This window comes from Mesoplodon mirus (genome assembly GCF_964341445.2).
Source record: "Mesoplodon mirus genome assembly, chromosome: 11".
NCBI classification, from domain to species: domain Eukaryota; kingdom Metazoa; phylum Chordata; class Mammalia; order Artiodactyla; family Ziphiidae; genus Mesoplodon; species Mesoplodon mirus.
Window position 1 is genome coordinate 34,346,810 of NC_138987.1, and position 17,006 is coordinate 34,363,815.

The window sequence follows — 17,006 nt, forward strand, 5'->3', positions numbered from 1 at the left end:
TCGTCCCCACTGAAGCCCCAGCAGGCCCAGCACAGGGCAGGCCACACAGCAGGAGCCCAAGGCATCTTTGATGACTGACTTGGCCAAGAAATTTGGGATCAATACCCAACAGTTGGCTCTTCAATATCAAAAAATAGACAAAAACTTTAAAATAGCTCCCTGCCACCAACTGTCTTACCCCAGAGATTTCCAGACAAGTACCGAGCATCCGCTTTTTATGAAATGGAGAGATCACTAACTGGCAATCTAGAGCTTTGGCTGCCTGGGCCTCCGCGTCCCCAGGCTTACGGGCACAGGTACCAGTGAGACCTGAACTCCACTCGTGCAACAAGGACGAGAGGTCAAGTTTATGCCCGGCACTGGCGAGAAACTGGGGATGGAGAGATGAAAAAAGACCCCGCTTCTGACCTCTCAATTCAGCGGGGTCTAAAACCTTCTCTTCCATTCCAGCCCAGTTAGATTAAGTCACCCAAATGGTTCCAAATGCCTCGTCTTTATGTTTATCAGACAGGAAGCTGCCTTCTCCAGCCCTGTGACTTAATGCAAAACACAGGAAATGTGGCGGCTTTTGAACATAGACAACTCGAAAAAAAGGTGCCCTGGCAGCTTTATAATTGCTTTTTTAAAATGCTTAAACCGACTCAGATCAGTCACCAGTTGAACTGTATGGTCTGGGGAGAAGAATGCAAAGGCTGCAGGCCTGGAAAACCTCAGCCTCCAAGCCCAGGGAATCTTTTCGCAGGTTCCTCAGTCATCTCACCACACCTTGCTATCAAGGGACGGGCTTGTTGCACAAATTCAAAATCTTTAAAACCTGAACATACATCTCTAAACACCGGAGGACAGAGGATGTTGGTGACGACCTGCAAAAGGGAGGAAGAGGAGGAGGACAAGAACTGGCCCACTTGGCATATATTTATAGGTAAATTACAACAAGCCTACAAAAGCGACATCTCCATGTGGCCGATGAGGAAACTGAGGCTCCAGCCTAACAGTGGGAGGAAAGGCAAGGGTCTGGTCTTAGCTCCACCAGATCCCAAAGCCCTGGTTTGGTTCCCTCTACATGGGTTTTGTATCAAAGATACAACACAGCGATCACCCAAGACGTTAAGTGACTTAAAATTACTAGAAACCAGGACTGGCTGAAGGACCGTGGAAAGCTAGTGTGGCTCTCTGAGTGGCCCACCCGCTCGCTGCCTGGCGCTGCCCCATGTGAAATATTGATTTTTGAGCTACAGGAACTTCCAGCCCAAGTGGAACTGTCCAACTGGAAGAAGTTTAGAGAAACCCGAAACACTTCCCACCCCATTTCTTAACCCTTGGGCCCCTCCCCCCCAACCCCGAAAAAGAAAAAGATTAAGGGTGTGGAAAAACAGACTCTTGAGGGAAGATTAAAGGAGCTAAGTACGTGTTGCTGGGCTAAACAGTGCATAAAGTTGAGGAAAGGCATGATAACAGCTCAAAAACACTTTTAAGCGAGGCCACATGATTTTGAGAGAAAGGCACTGGGGTTGAGGGAAGGAAACCAGGGGCCAGAGCTTTCTTCTACCAACTCACAGAATGAGCTTGGGCGACTCACTCCTCTAATTGCGGGGGGAGGCGGCAAAAATTACACTATCCCCAAGACCCCTTCCAGCTCAGACATTCTATAATCCTAAGCAAATTCAGTAGGGAGGACTGTCCTGTCGCTGTTGATTTTCCTTTTAAGAGGGGCATCATTCAGGATTAGAGTTAAATGAAAGGAAAAGAAAACCTGAGATGGAAGTTCCCAAAATAATGTCCACGGAGGTGAGAGAGGGAGAGAGGGACCTCCCCTGGAGGACTCCTGGTCCTCTGGGCAACACGGTAAGGACCATAAGGACCAAGGAACTCTGAGAGGCCCCAAGGAAGTGACCTGCAGGCGGGGGGAGGGTCAGTTGCACCTTCAACTTCCCTGCAGGCCACAGCCCAACCTGCCCAGGCAGGAAGCTATACCCTTCAGTGGCAACTTCCAGAAGGCCCTGCAAGGTTCCCTCCAGCCACAGCAGGAGGCTTCCCCACCAGGCTAGAGATGAAGACAGCTGCTGAAGGCACCACTGTGAGAACCTGAGAGTCAGGCTGAGGAGAAACTCCCTACACGGCCTCGCCCTCAGCCAAAGGTCGGCCAGGAGCCTTCTCTGGGCCCACCTGCCCAGGCCAGGGTGTGCTGTGTCCCATCCTGGGTGCTGAATCACCTCAGGCTGGAGAAACCAGTCAGCAGAATGGGGGCCTGAGAAATTCCAACAGCAGCCTGCCTGCCTGCCTGCCTGCCTCAGTTACTTTTTAAAGAGACCCGCATCAGACGCAAGGGGGCAGCTCCCCAAATATCTGGTGCCCTCAAAGCCTGAGGGGCAGGTGCAGGCAGAGGGGGCAGATACAGGTTGGCATCCAGACTTCAAACCGCCCGCCCATGGGGTGGCAGGCCCATTTTAGACGCAGGCTCATTTTGGGTACTCATGTGTGACTCACACCATCTTTCCAGGAGGCCTACAGGCTGCCTGGGAGGGACACAGCCCTGCCCGAGACCCTGAAGGGGTCTTCCACCGGCTGAAAGCACCAACGCGGTGGTGAGCAGAGCCTACATCTTCTCCGGGGCCCACATCATGCAAGACTAAGGCAGTCCTCCTTGAGAGGGGGATCGGGGCCGTCCAATTCAAAACACCCCTCTGATCACATTTTCTCAAGAATTTGGGCTTTTCCAATGTTATTAATACATAAAAACCACAGGCCAGATGTGTGAGGGACAACCAGAGACGGGGTGGGGTGCAATGACCCCAAGTTTCCAAATGAGGAGGACCCAAGAGAATAAAGGTCTGGTCTTCTGGTCAGGATGGTCTCCCCAGGCAAGAACAAGAGGACCGTTTGGAGCCAGGGGGATTGTGGGAAAGCTGGCAAAGGGGCATCCTGAAATACTTTCCAGATACATCTTGCAGGCTTCCTTTTCTCATACTGCAGAGAAAAAGCAATCATCTACCATTTTCCAGAACACGAGGGAGTGGATCAGAGTAGACATTTGTTTAAAGGGGTTACTCTGGTGATAATATGACATCATGGAGAAGAAAACAGGCCCGAAAATGTTCCAACCACAGAGCAATTCAGCCCATTTTTAAGACTCTTCCTCCTTCCCTGCATACAATAGGCACTCAGTGTGCAACCTGGGATCCTGCGCAAAATGTATTTTAAAGGGGAGACCTCTAAGACTGGCCAGCCAACCACTTATTTGTATAGATAATAAAACTAAGAAAATTTTGAATTTTTGACTATTTAAGGGTAACGCATGTGAAAAGGCATTTAGTGAAAAAAGTAATGCTCACCCCGGACTTCAGCTTCCTGGGCCCTATCTAGAGACAACCACTATTACCCGGGTTTCTGTAGCTTTCCGTGAATAGAGCCCAGGCGACATACCCTGTTTCACCCAAAAGGGAGCAACATGTATCCTACTTTGCTTCTAGTTTTATCCACTTACAATATATCTTGAAGAGTATGGCCTATCGGTACCTATAGGTCAGCCTCATTTTTTTAAGGGCTGCAAGGATTCCCACTGTACAGCTGTGCCATGATTTATCTGACCCTCTTAATGGACAGTTGGCTTGTTTCCTGTCTTTTTCTAATGACGATGCTGCAACGAATATCCTCGGACATTTCCTTTTGCACGTTTATCTGCCGGGTGAGTTCCTAGAAATCAGTCAGAAAGATAATGCTTTGACAGATATTGCCAAACTACCTCCTAAAAAGAGAGCTGTTACAACTTAGACTCCCACCAACAGGGCATGAGAGGGCCTAAGAAACTGGGGCATCTTGGAGAAATTAAAATTAATCTTGGAGAAATTAAAGTGCGTGCTTCAGTTTCCCAAGCCCTCTCAGGTATAACTGGTGGACACATAAACTGGTATGATGCCTTTACGGAGCGATATGGCACCTTCTACCAAAATCAAATGTTCCCCCAACCAGAGCCAGAGCCGGAAGCCAGGCCTCCAGACGCTAAGTCCAGTGCTCTTTCCATGTCACCCCTTGGCTCTCTCCTAGATCACGGAAACCGTGTTTGAGAACTAAAATCACAGTGAGTTTGTGTACCTTCTGCCTGGGCCAGGGCCCTGCAACAAGGCTAGTGAGCACAAGCGCATCACCAAGAGCATCCAAAAGCATCAGCAGATGGGACCCGGAAGCACCTGTGTTTTTACCACTCGGGCTTTGTGGTCAATGAGCACTGCACACACACAAGCGCACCATTTTTAGAAGTACAAAGAGCACTGCGCTAAGAGCCGGGAAATCCATCTACCCCGCCTCCCGTTTCCTCACCTGACAACCCAGGAGTTAAGTTAAAAACGTACATAGTCACTATATATCAGGCCCTTTATATACTTTATTTCTTTTAGTTCTTACATCTAACCCTGCAGGATAAGTGCCATGATTCCCATATTACAGATGAGGACACTGAGGCTCAGGGAGGTGTCATGACTTGCCTACAGTCATATAAGTGGCAGGGTCGGGAGCTGAACTCTGTCTAGTACCAAAGCTCACGACCCCACTCTTCCCAGCTCTAAAGAACGGGATTCCATTAAGTCACAGGCTCACTGCTTCCCAGGGGGCAGCCAGGGTTCCATGCCATTGTCACCAGAGGGCTTAAGCCCAGGGGCTCAGCACACCAAGGGTTAAAGCCGAGAGGCAGTGACTCTCTGAGGCTGCACAAAGGGAAAATGCACTTCCTGCCCCTGCGGGCAGAGATGCTGTTTTATGCTCAGCAAATTAGGACGTTTGTTTAATTAAGAAGACACACAGATTTTGTTATTCTAAATATTTTTGGAACATGATGCTTGGGAGGAAGCTGTCAAGGCACGGATTTTTTTTTTCTTTTTCCCCTTTGCCTTGGGTTTCTCTTTCTCCCCCTCCAAGAGAAGGGTAGGGCCAGGCTCAAAGGAAAACAACAGCCAAGCCCTCCTCTCCTTTTGAAATAAAGATGTCAAGCTGGTAAGGGCTGTCTTAAGTACTTTATGGAAGGATTAGCTGGAAGAGGAAGTGAAGAAAGCACAGCTAGCCTGGCTTCTAGCAATACCCTCCACCAGGCAACACAACAATGCAGCATTTTTTGAGTGTGCTTTTCTCCCTTTAAAAAGCCGTAACAGATCCTTGTTTTGTTTTTTTCTGGAGCAAAAACGGGCAAGAGGCAGGCTGTGATTAACATGCGTCCTTCATCCTGTAAGAGGGAGGTTGTCCCATCTCCAACCCCTTAGGTTAAAAAGTTTAAAAATAAAAAATAAAACCCAAAAAGCCCTGCCCCTCTCTCTCCTCTACCCTCATGTGCCCTTCAGACTAGGAGCCCCACAGATGCACCTCTTGGATTGCCCTTCCCCAAACAGAGCCTGCCAATCCCAGCACCTGGATCTGCCCACAGGCACTGCCGGGACTTGCTGAATGTGAAGAGTAGAGCTTTTCAGTGTCACCCTGCAGCCATCTGGGGGCACAGCGGCTCTCAAATTACATGGAGCAATCTCTTGATGTTTTTAATTACCCCTCAATTATCCACTAAATGAGTCCTCACTTTCCCGACACTGAATGCTTGCCTCGGTTTGCCAAACCTGCAACGTCCTCCTTCCTGGGGGCGGCTTCCCTCCTCATCCCAGACAGTAGTGGCCCCCTCTCAGAATTCCTCGAGTCCTTTGTCTGCGGCCTGCTTGGGACACTCATTACAGGCTGCTTTTGTATTTCAGTCACTGGGCCACTATTTCCCCTTAAGGACTGTCAACTGCCCCTGGGCAGAGGCCTCTGGGTTCCCCCGCAGATAGGCTGGCTCCTTTCTCCCAATCCCCATGACTCACAGCACCCTTCTGTGGTCTCTGTCATCTTCGCCTCACATTAGAGTCATCTGCAGATTTGTTTCAGCTCTCCCCTAGATGCCCCAGGGCAGGGGCCAGGTCTTGCTCAACCTCACACCCCTACCACCTGGCAGAGTCCCTGGCACAGAGAAGCCAGTTAAATATTTGCTCAATTACACATCTGTGTACCCTCCCCCACCCCTAGCAGCCTTGTACATAAATTGACTAATATTAATCAAGTGACTGTCTAAATAGGCCTTAAGGCAGCCTCCCTCCTTACCAAAAAGGGAATAAAGCACTCGGTGAGGTTACAGGCTTAGATAGTCAGAAATGGCCACAGTGTTGCAGGAAGGCGCTAAGCCTCTTCCCCTTCGACAGTTACTCAACAGTTACTTTGCAATCCTGTTAAACCCAGGAAAGGGTGCACTGAACCGAGAAGCGACTGGGCCTCTCAAGTGCCCAGCGGAGAGAACCGCCGGTCCCCAGGACCTGGGACTTCCCGGGAACCTTCTCCCCACACCGGCTGGGTGGGGCCGCAGACAGCAGCCCCGACGCTCGCCCTGCCCCCTCCTCAAAACGGCCGGCAACCTGGTCCAGGAGGGTACTCGGCCTGTTTGAGACACCGGGGTTCTCGGGAGGCATGCGATGGGGGGATTCAGTCCCGCCCTCGGCGTGGCCCCAGGATAGCATGGGGTGAGGACCCTGCACAGGGACAAATGGGGCGGGGTGGGGGTGGGAGGTAAGTAGAAAACCCCGGATCTGGCCCAAACGGGAACGATGCAATAGCCCAGGCCGGATCCTGGAGGAGCAGGGCCCAGCTCTCCCCGCCCCCGCCCTGCTGGGGCGGCCCACAGGTGCGCTGGAATCAGGTGCGCGCCGGGCCCGCGGACATTGGTGCGGACTTTCCTCTCCCGGGGAGCAGAAGTCAAAAGTCAGCGGATGAGGATCTGTGGGGGAGGAGGGGAGTCTTTCCTGCCTCGAGCCGCGGTCTCCGCCGGGTACCCCTTCGCATGCACCCACCCGCACCTCTCCCGGTTCCCCTCCTTCGCCCAGACGATCGCAGCCGGCCGAATGAGGAAGTCTGGAGCGGAGGGGTGAAACAGCAGAGCGCAATGTCTGCAGCAGGACTGTCCGATTCTGACTCAGGAGGACGCCCTGACAGCTGCCAAACGGTCCCCGCCTACCCGTTACCTCCGTTTCGAAAACGCCCGGCAACTTCAAAAGGAGCCCCCGCCCCGAGCCTCCCACCTTACCCTCACCCGTGCGGCTGGGTCCAAGGGACAGAGGCTCCCCAGAAGGGGTTAAAAAGTTTGCCCAACTTGGGCACTGGGCGAGGCGAGGGCGGGGCGCGTGCCCCGACAGCAGGGGGAGGTCGAGGCTCCCGGGTGCCCGGCTGGCGGAGTGCGCCAGCGGGAGGGGGCGGGGGGAACGAAGGGTTTCCGGGGAGCGCTCGGCCCCGAAGCCTTCCTCTGCTCCCCAAGGCCTCGCTTCCATCGGCGCCTTCCCCGAGCGTCCGCGCAGAGGTCCCGGAGACCCCCCCGGAGCGAAGGATGCGGTGCCCCGGACCGGCCCCTCAGCGTTCGCGCCCGCCCGCGCCGGTCGCCGGCCGCGCGGAGGCCAAGAACCACACGTCGTCCCGCTTGCCTCAGACGCCGCGCGTCCCGTAGCCGCCCGCCTGCTTGGGGCGGGACCCGCCGGTGGGGCTCGCTCACCTGAACCTGGATCTGTCCCGGGGAACAAGCGCTGCTTCTCCCAAGAGGTCTTTCTCGAGCGCTCGGGCGACTACGGGATGGGGCGAGCGCCTGAGGGGGGAACTGCGGCAGGTCAGCCTCGCTCAGCCTTCGGTGCCCTGCTCAGGAACCGCGGTGATATGCGCGCCTCACCGCACCCTGCTCGGCTCCTCGCCTCCTTCCCGCCCCGCCCTCTCCGCGCGGGCCCATTCCGAGCGGGGCGCCGGCTGCGGGGCGGAGCCTGGCGGGACGAATCCTCCTCCCGAGTTGTCTCACCCACTCCAGCCCGCTTCTGGTCATGATGGACAGACATCTTGACCTGTGGGAAGGCAGCGGGCGGAGCCTATGGGGCCAGAGGGGTGGGAATTCATTCTCCCCATTCGCCCCCACCTCCACCCTCTCCACCTTCCCCCGCGCTTCCTAGGCGGGAGCCCCGCCCCCTAGGGCGGGCCCAACAAACAGCCAGGTTCCAGGAGGAGGATTGACACAGAGCGAGTCCAATCAGGAGGATTAGACTCGCAGAGGCCTCCCGGCCGGGATTTTGGCGCATTGCCTGACCCAGGGCGAGGCCAGGCGGGAGCAGACTGGGGAAGTCCGGGTTTCTGACACCCCGCCCGGCGAGCTGTTTTCCCTGACCCATGTCATTCTACCAGAACAGACATTAAGTACCATATATGGGAAAAGTGCTATTTTACAATTAAGAAGGCATGTGGAGGCGGACCTGGACTCAGCCCCGGATCCGTTTTGTGCGCCCTAAGTTCGATTTCTGACGCTCTCTTTACAGTGGGCATGCTACCGTCTTTCAGCCTCCAGACCTTTGCACGAACGGGTTCCCTGAGCCTGGAGTGCCCTTCCGAGCCTCTCCTTACCTCCACGTGGTTAACTCGCACACTTCCTTTCGGGTATTTGTTGCAAAATGTTTTCTTGGGGTTTTTTAGGTAGGCAAAGCACATTTTTTTTTTCCTGGTTACTGCCCACAACAAGAGGATTAATTTTGTTTTTTTAAGATTTTTTTACATTTTTAATCCATCTGGAATTCATTTAAATTCTGGAGTGGGAAAGAAATGGAATATAATTTTTGTAATAGCCAGCTATCCACACACCACCATCACCTACCGAACTCATATATTCTTGGATCTGTTTCTGAGTTGTATCCAGTGACCTTTCTGTGTGTTCCTGTGCCAGTTCCACAATACTTTAAGGATGGTAGCTTTATAATACATTTTATATCTAAAGGGCAAATTTCTCATTACTCTTTCCTTTTGGAATGTTCTTCCTATCATGACTATTCTCCCAAATGAGCTTCAAAAAAAGTATGATCTAAAGGCAAGAGAAAACTGGAAAAAAGATTTTGCAACTCTGTGACAAAGAATTATTATCAACAATATGTAAAGAGCTCTTCTGCTTCCATAAAAAAAACCCCAATACTCCAAAATAAAAATAGCCAAAAAAGGAAGAGGCTATTAAAAAAGAAGAAATATAAATGGCCCGTAATTATGAAAAAATTAGTCATCTGAAATGCAAACAAAACTACACGGGATGCCATTTTTCACCTATCAAATTACAAAAAAAAAAAAGAATAAAAATGTCCATTGTTAGCCAGGTTTAGAGATACAGGTGGGAAAGTAAATTGATCAATTTTCTCTGATAATTAATCATAAAATAATAATTGGAAAAGTGCACCAAGATGGGTTTAAAAGTTCTTTACAACATTGTTTATAGTCATTAAATATTAGAAATAAATGTACAATGTAAGAGGTTGAATAAATTTTGATATATCCACATGTTGAATAGTACCCAGAAAGTCATCAAAAATTGTATGTAGATTTGTATTTACTGACTTAAAATATACTAAGTGAGGAAGAGCAAATTATAGAATGCTATGATAGCAGGATTTCATTTATTTTTTCATAATGTTTGTGTTATGTGTGTACATATGTGTTATGTCTCAGAGAAAGAACGAGGTTTAAAAGGCATTATATCAAAGTGTAAGTAGGAGTTACGTCTTGACAGAAGGACTGTGACTGATTTTTTTCTTTTTCTTATCTGTATTTCTAACATATATATCACTTGCATGATTTTTTCAAAACTGGGAGAAAAAGACTCACCCCCACGTCATCTTTATTTTTAATTAATTTATTTTTATTTATTTATTTTTGGCTGCGTTGGGTCTTCATTGCTGCGCACCGGCTTTCTCTAGTTGCAGCGAGTGGCAGCTACTCTGCGCTGCAGTGGGCGGGCTTCTCATGCAGCCCGCGTGTGGCAATGAAGACCCAACACAGCCAACAATAAATAAAATAAAAATAAATAAATTTAAATAAATAAATAAAATGGATGTACTCACAGGGGCTTGCCCAGCCCGCAGGACTGTTGGGAGGAACACAGAAGCAGGCCTATAAGTGTTTTATAAACCGCTAAGCAATGTGTACTTACAACACAACATTATGGATAATGATCATTTCCACTTTCCACACCCTCAGCCTCCTACACCACCCTTTCCAGGAAACTGAGGTCACTCAGAAGATAACCTGTCAGCCAAACTCTGAATTCTCTCCTCCCCATCTACTAGCCTGGATCCTTCCCTAAATCAGGAAGCCCTCCTACTCACTGTCCAACCTAACCCTTCCTCTGTCTCCCAGAACCTGCACCCTCAATGGTGTCTACCCTTGTAATATTTTAGAAAAATATTTTATCTCTTTTGTCTGAGTATTAAAATAGTATTATGGTTGGTGTAGAAAAATACCAAAAAGAAGACAAATCAAAATTACCCACAACCTTACCACCACACTGTAGCAACTGTTAACAAATCTTATTTCCTTCAAATCTTTATACACACACATATTTAAAATAAAGTTGAGAGATCCACATATATATGGTCATCTGATTTATTACAAAGGTGCCACTGCAAAATAAGTTGGGAAAAGATGGTCTTTTTAATAAATGGTGCTGGGTCAATCGCCTATCTGCACATGGAAACATGAATCTTTACCCCTTGTCTTATACCTTTGAGATAAATAGTTTAGGATGAATCCAAGACCTAAATGTGAAAATTAAACAATTAAACTTCTAGAAGAAAGCTCTTCATGACCTTGAAGTAGGCAAAAAAAATTTTAAGACACAAAAATTATAAACCATAGGAACCATAGGAAAAATTGATAAATAGAACTTCATTAAAATTAAGAGCTTTCATTCATCAAAAGATACATTTAAGAGAGTGAAAAATCAGACCACAGACTAGGAGAAAATATTTACAGTACATTATATATAACCAAGGGTGTGTATCCAGAATTTATCAAGAACATCTATGTTAAGAAAAAGACAGACAACCCAATTTTTTTTAATGGGCAGACTTGAATGAGTACTACATAAAAAAGATAACTAGCCAGTAAGCAAATGAAAAGGTGCTAAACATCATTAGTTATCATAAAATGCAAGTTAAAACCACAATGAGTTAGCACTACCCCAACAATAATGGCTGAAATTAACATACCAAGTGTTGGCAAAGATGAGCAGCTCCTGAAACTCATAAATTCTTGGTGGGAGTGTAAGTTTCTACAACCACTTTGGGAAAGTGTTTGGCTGTATCCACTAAAGTTGAATATACTTGTATAACCTATGATCAGCAATTCCACTCAACTATATACCCAACAGAAATGAGTGCCCAGGCCCAACAAAGGCAAGTACAAAAATGTTCAGAGCATCCCTGGTGGCGCGGTGGTTAAGAATCCGCCTGCCAATGCAGGGGACATGGGTTCGAGCCCTGGTCGGGCAAGATCCCACATGCCGCGGAGCAACTAAGCCTGTGTGCCACAAGTACTGAGCCTGTGCTCTAGAGCCCATGCTCTGCAACAAGAGAAACCACCGCAATGAGAAACCTGCGCACTGCTCACCACAAATAGAGAAAGCTCGCGTGCAGCAGCAAGAAGACCCAATGCAGCCAAAAATAAATAAATAAATAAATAAAATTAAAAAGAAGGAAATGTTCATAGCAGCTTAACACAGCCAAAAACTAGGAAGAGAAAAGCCTATCAACAGTACAATGGGGCTTCCCTGGTGGTGCAGTGGTTAAGAATCCACCTGCCAATGCAGGGTACACGGGTTCGAGCCCTGGTCGGGGAAGATCCCACGTGCTCCGCAGCTAAGCCTGTGTGCCACAACTACTGAGCTTGCGCTCTAGAGCCCGCGAGCCACAACTACTGAGCCCGAGTGCCACAACTACTGAAGCCCGTGCGCCTAGAGCCTGTGCTCTGCAACAAGAGAAGCCACCCAAGGAGAAGCCCGCGCACCGCAACGAAGAGTAGCCCCCGCTCGCCATAACTAGAGAAAAGCCCGCGAGCAGCAACAAAGACCCAAGGCAGCCAGAAATAAAATAAATAAATATATTTATAAAACAACAACAACAAGAGTACAATGGATAAATTGAGAATGTTCATACAATGGACAACTATCCAGAAATAAAAAAGAACAAATGAGTGTTATGTGTACAAAACACAGTAACACTAATACCACAACATATCCAGGAACTGATGAGTCGAGAAACAGGACTGTGGCATGTTTCTACAGTGGCATATTACTCAGCAATATAAAGGGACGAAGTACTAACACCTGCTACAACATAGATACCCCTTAAAAGCTTTATGCTAAGTAAGAGGAGCCAGTCACAAAAGACCCCATAGTGTGTAATCTCTTGCATCTGAAATGTCTAAAACAGGCAAATCTTTGGAGATAGAAAATAGATTAGTGGTTGCCAGAGGCTGGGGCAAGGAAAGAATAGAAATTTACTGCTAATGGGTATGAGCGAGGTTTTTTTTGAGACAATGAAAATGTTCTGAAATTAGATAGTGGGAGATGGTTGCACAGCTCTGTGACGTGCTAAAAAAACCAACAAACAACAAAACTGAATTGTTTACTTTAAAAGGATGAACTTTATGGTATCTGACCTATCTTAATTAAGCTTTTTTTTTTTTTTACTGAATCTCAGAGACATACCATTGAGTGAAAGAGTTCAGATTTAAAAAAAAAGTAGATATTGTATGATTCCATTTTTGTGAAGTTCTAAAGCAGACAAAATCAACCTCTAGTGAGAGAAGCCAGGAGTTTCCCTTTGAAGAGAGTTAGTGAATGGGAGAGGACCCAAGGGAACCTTCTGGAATACTGGAATGTTCTATATCTTGGTCTGGTTGGTGGTTACACTGGGTATTCACATGTAAAATTCATTGATCTGTACACTTAAGACTTGTGTGCTGTACGTACTGATTGTAAATTGTACTTCAATTAAAAAAAGGAAAATAAAATCAACTTCGAGCAAAATGTAAACAATGGGCAAAGACTGGTAAAAGGTATATAGGAGGGCTTCCCTGGTGGCTCAGTGGTTGAGCATCTGCCTGCCAATGCAGGGGACACAGGTTCGTGCCCGGTCCGGGAAGATCTTACATGCCCGGGAGCGGCTAGGCCCATGAGCCATGGCCGCTGAGCCTGTGCATCCAGAGCCTGTGCTCCGCAACGGGAGAGGCCGCAAAAGTGAGAGGCTCGCGTACGGCAAAAAAAAAAAAAAAGAGTAAAGGTATATAGGAGTCCTTTGTACTATTCTTGCAATTTTCTTTAAGTTTGTAATTATATAAAATTAAAAGTTACAGGTAACACAAAGAAATAAAGTTCAAATATACAGTATATATAGTTTTGTGTTCCTGCCAATTCTTTTTCTCTTCAGCATCGTGGCAGCTCATCTACCTATAAACATACCTGGAGATTTCTCTGTCTTAAAAATAAACCAGAAAAAGGACTGTTATCCAAAATATTCAAAGAATTCTTAAAACCCAACAATAAGAAAAGAAACAACATGATTACAAAACAAGACGGGGGCTTCCCTGGTGCTGCAGTTGTTGAGAGTCCGCCTGCCGATGCAGGGGACACGGTTTCGTGCCCTGGTCTGGGAAGATCCCACATGCCGCGGAGCGGCTGGGCCCGTGAGCCATGGCCGCTGAGCCTGCACATCCGGAGCCTGTGCTCTGCAACAGGAGAGGCCACAGCAGTGAGAGGCCCGCGTACCGCAAAACAAACAAACAAACAAAAAACAAGACAGGGCTTCCCTGGTGGCGCAGTGGTTGAGAGTCTGCCTGCCGATACAGGGGACATGGGTTCGTGCCCCGGTCCGGGAAGATCCCACGTGCCACGGAGCGGCTGGGCCCGTGAGCCATGGCCACTGAGCCTGCGCGTCCGGAGCCTGTGCTCTGCAACGGGAGAGGCCATAACAGTGAGAGGCCCAAGTACTGCAAGAAAAAAAAAAAACAAGACAAAGACCTTAACAGAAAAAATATACAGAGGGCAGATAAGCATATGAAAAGATGCTCCACATCATGTAATGCAAATTGAAACAACAATGAGCCACTGATACACACCCATTAGAATGGCCAAAATCCAAAACATACAACACCAAATGCTGGTGAAGATGTGGAGCAACTGGAGCGCTCGTTGATTGCTGGTGGGCATGCAAAGCCACTTTGGAAGCCGGGGTGGTGGTTTCTTACAAAACTAAATGTACTCTTACCTATGATCTAGCAATTGTGCTCCTTGGTGTTTACCCAGAGGAGTTGAAAACTTACATTTACCCCAAATTCTGCACACAGATGATTATAGTAGCTTTATTCATAATTGCCCAAGCTTGGAAGCAACCAGGATGTCCTTCTGTAGGTGAATGGATAAATAAACTGTTGTACATCCAGACAATGAAATATTTGCACTAAAAATAAATGAACTCTGGAGGAAGTGGAGGAAGCTTAAACACGTATTATTAAGTGAAAGACACCAATATGAAAAAAACTGCCCGCTATATGATTCCAACTACATGACATTCTGAAAAAGGCAAAGCTATGGAGAAAATGAAAAGATCAGTGGTTGTCGAGGGGTTGTGGGAAGAGGGAGGGCCCAACAGGGCAGAGCACAGAGATTTTTAGGGCAGTGAAAATACTCTAATGGGGGATACATTCCTCGTTCTCCCCTCCTTCTCATCAGCAGACTTCTCCAGAAAGTGAGTCTTAAATCACAGCATCTGCATGAGGTTCCCAGATACCTCACCTTGCTCTCACTCACCTTGGGCCCCTCCTTCTCTCCGAAAACTGCCCCTCCGTGGTCCACAAGCCCAATGCCTCACTCAGGTCTTGACTTCCTGGATGGAATTTGAAACTGCTCAACATCCCCTCCTCCCAGCACAGACTTTCTAGAAACTCCCCAGAAGGACTGGTCACCTTCCCTTTTCTCTCTTCCATGATTGCTGGAATGCACAGGTTTGGGCTGCATCTGTTTTTTGAAGGCGGTGTTTCTTTCAATTGGTTGGTACCTGGGTTGTAGCTGTCCTTAAATACTTTTAATAGTACCTCTGCCAGAGGCTGACATTTATTGAGTGATTTACCATGTGACAGGCACGGTGCTAAATGCCTTGTTTAAATATCATCTCATTTAATCCTCACAAGGATACTGTGAGGTTAGAGATGAATATTATCTCCATTTTACAGATGAGGAAGAGGAGGCTCAGAGAACTTAAGTGACTTGCCAAGTTCACACAGTGGTGGGGTCAGAGTTCGGCCCATGTCAGTGGAGCTTCAGAGCATATGTGCTACGTACTATACTGAGGTGACCACTATTTCCAGCTCTCTTCTCCCCTCTTCTCCTCCATCCTAGATCTGGGCTTCTAACCCACTCTCCCACTTTTAAATATTATAGCCATGTGAATGACTTGCAAACCTGTATCTCCAACACCAGCCTCTTCCTGATGTTCAGTCTCTTTTCGGCCTCTCCCGTTGCGGAGCACAGGCTCCGGATGCACAGGCTCAGAGGCCATGGCTCACGGGCCCAGCCGCTCCGCGGCATGTGGGATCTTCCCGGACCGGGGCACGAACCCGTGTTCCCTGCATCGGCAGGCGGACTCTCAACCGCTGCACCACCAGGGAAGCCCCAGTCTCTTTTTTTTTTTTTTTGCGGTTCGCGGGCCTCTCACTGTTGTGGCCTCTCCCGTTGCGGAGCACAGGCTCCGGACACTCAGGCTCAGGGGCCATGACTCACGGGCCCAGCCGCTCCGCAGCATGTGGGATCTTCCCCGACCGGGGCATGAACCCGTGTCCCTTGCATCGGCAGACGGACTCTCAACCACTGCGCCACCAGGGAAGGCCCCCAGTCTCTTTTTTTTAATTTGTTTTTATTGTGGTTAAAATACATACATAACGTAAAATTTACCATCTTAATCAGGTTTAAGTGTACAGTTCCGTGGCATTAAGGACACTCGTATTGTTGTGAAACCATCACCACTATCCTGCTCCAAAACTCTTCTCATCTTGCAAAACTGAAACCCTATAGCCAGTAACTAATAACTCCCCATCCTCCTCTCCTGCTCTGCCCCCACCTCCTGGGAAACCACTATTCTACTTTCTGTCCCTATGAGTTTGACTCTAGGTCTGTCACTCCTGCTAAGTGGAATCAACAGTATTTGCCTTTTTGTGACTGGCTTATTTCACGTAGCATAATGTCCTCAACTTTCATCCATGTTGTAGCATATGTCAGAATTCCTTCTTTTTTAATGCTGAGTAATATTCTACTGTATGTACATACCATATTTTGCTTATCCTTTTATCCATTGATGGATACTTGGGTAGCTTCCACATTTTAGCTATTGTGACTAATACTGCTATGAACATGGATGCACAGATATCTCTTCTGTTTTCAGTTCTTTGGTATATGCTCAGAAGTAGAAATGCTGGATCATATGGTAATTCTATTTTTAATTTTTTTAGGAATACCATACTGTTTTTCACAGCAGCTATATATTTTACCTTCCTACCAAGAGTGCACAAGGATTCCAATTTGTCCACATCCTCACTTCTGCTTATTTTCTTTAATAATAAATTTTTTTAAAAGTACTGTCAACAAAGACGATATATACAACAGGAAAATAGGTGAAAAAATTTTTTCTTGATGGTAGCCATTTTAATGGGTGTGAGATAGTATCTCATTGTGGTTTTGATTTGCATTTCCCTGATGATTAGCGATGTTGAGCATCTTTTCATGCGCTTATTGGCCATTTGTATATCTTCTTTGGAGAAATGTCTATTCAAGTCTTTTTTGTTGATGAATTTTAGGAGTTCTCTGTATATTCTGGATATTAATCCCTTATCAGATATATAATTTGCAAGTATTTCCTCCTAGTCTCTGGCTTGCCTTTTTACTTTGTTGATAGTGTTTTGTTTTTTGTTTTTTTTTTTGACTGCATTGGGTCTTCGTTGCTGCGCGCGGGCTTTCTCCAGTTGCGGAGAGCAGGGGATACTCTTTGTTGCGGTGTGTGGGCTTCTCATTGCGGTGGCTTGTCTTCTTGTGGAGTACAGGCTCTAGGCGTGCAGGCTTCAGTAGTTGTGGCACACGGGCTTAGTTGCTCTGCGGCATGTGGAATCTTCCCGGA

At 47.6% G+C, this 17,006-nt stretch overlaps 1 protein-coding gene across 1 annotated transcript in view; it reads right to left on the reverse strand.

Annotated features, from left to right (window-relative positions):
• Positions 1-7,747, reverse strand: part of MYH9 (myosin heavy chain 9) — a 93,138-nt gene extending 85,391 nt beyond the window's left edge. Inside the window, exon 1 of the mRNA XM_082636140.1 lies at positions 7,544-7,747. The gene's annotated coding sequence lies outside the window, so the exon portion shown is untranslated. The remainder of the gene's footprint in view (positions 1-7,543) is intronic.
• Positions 7,748-17,006: the final 9,259 nt, after the last annotated feature.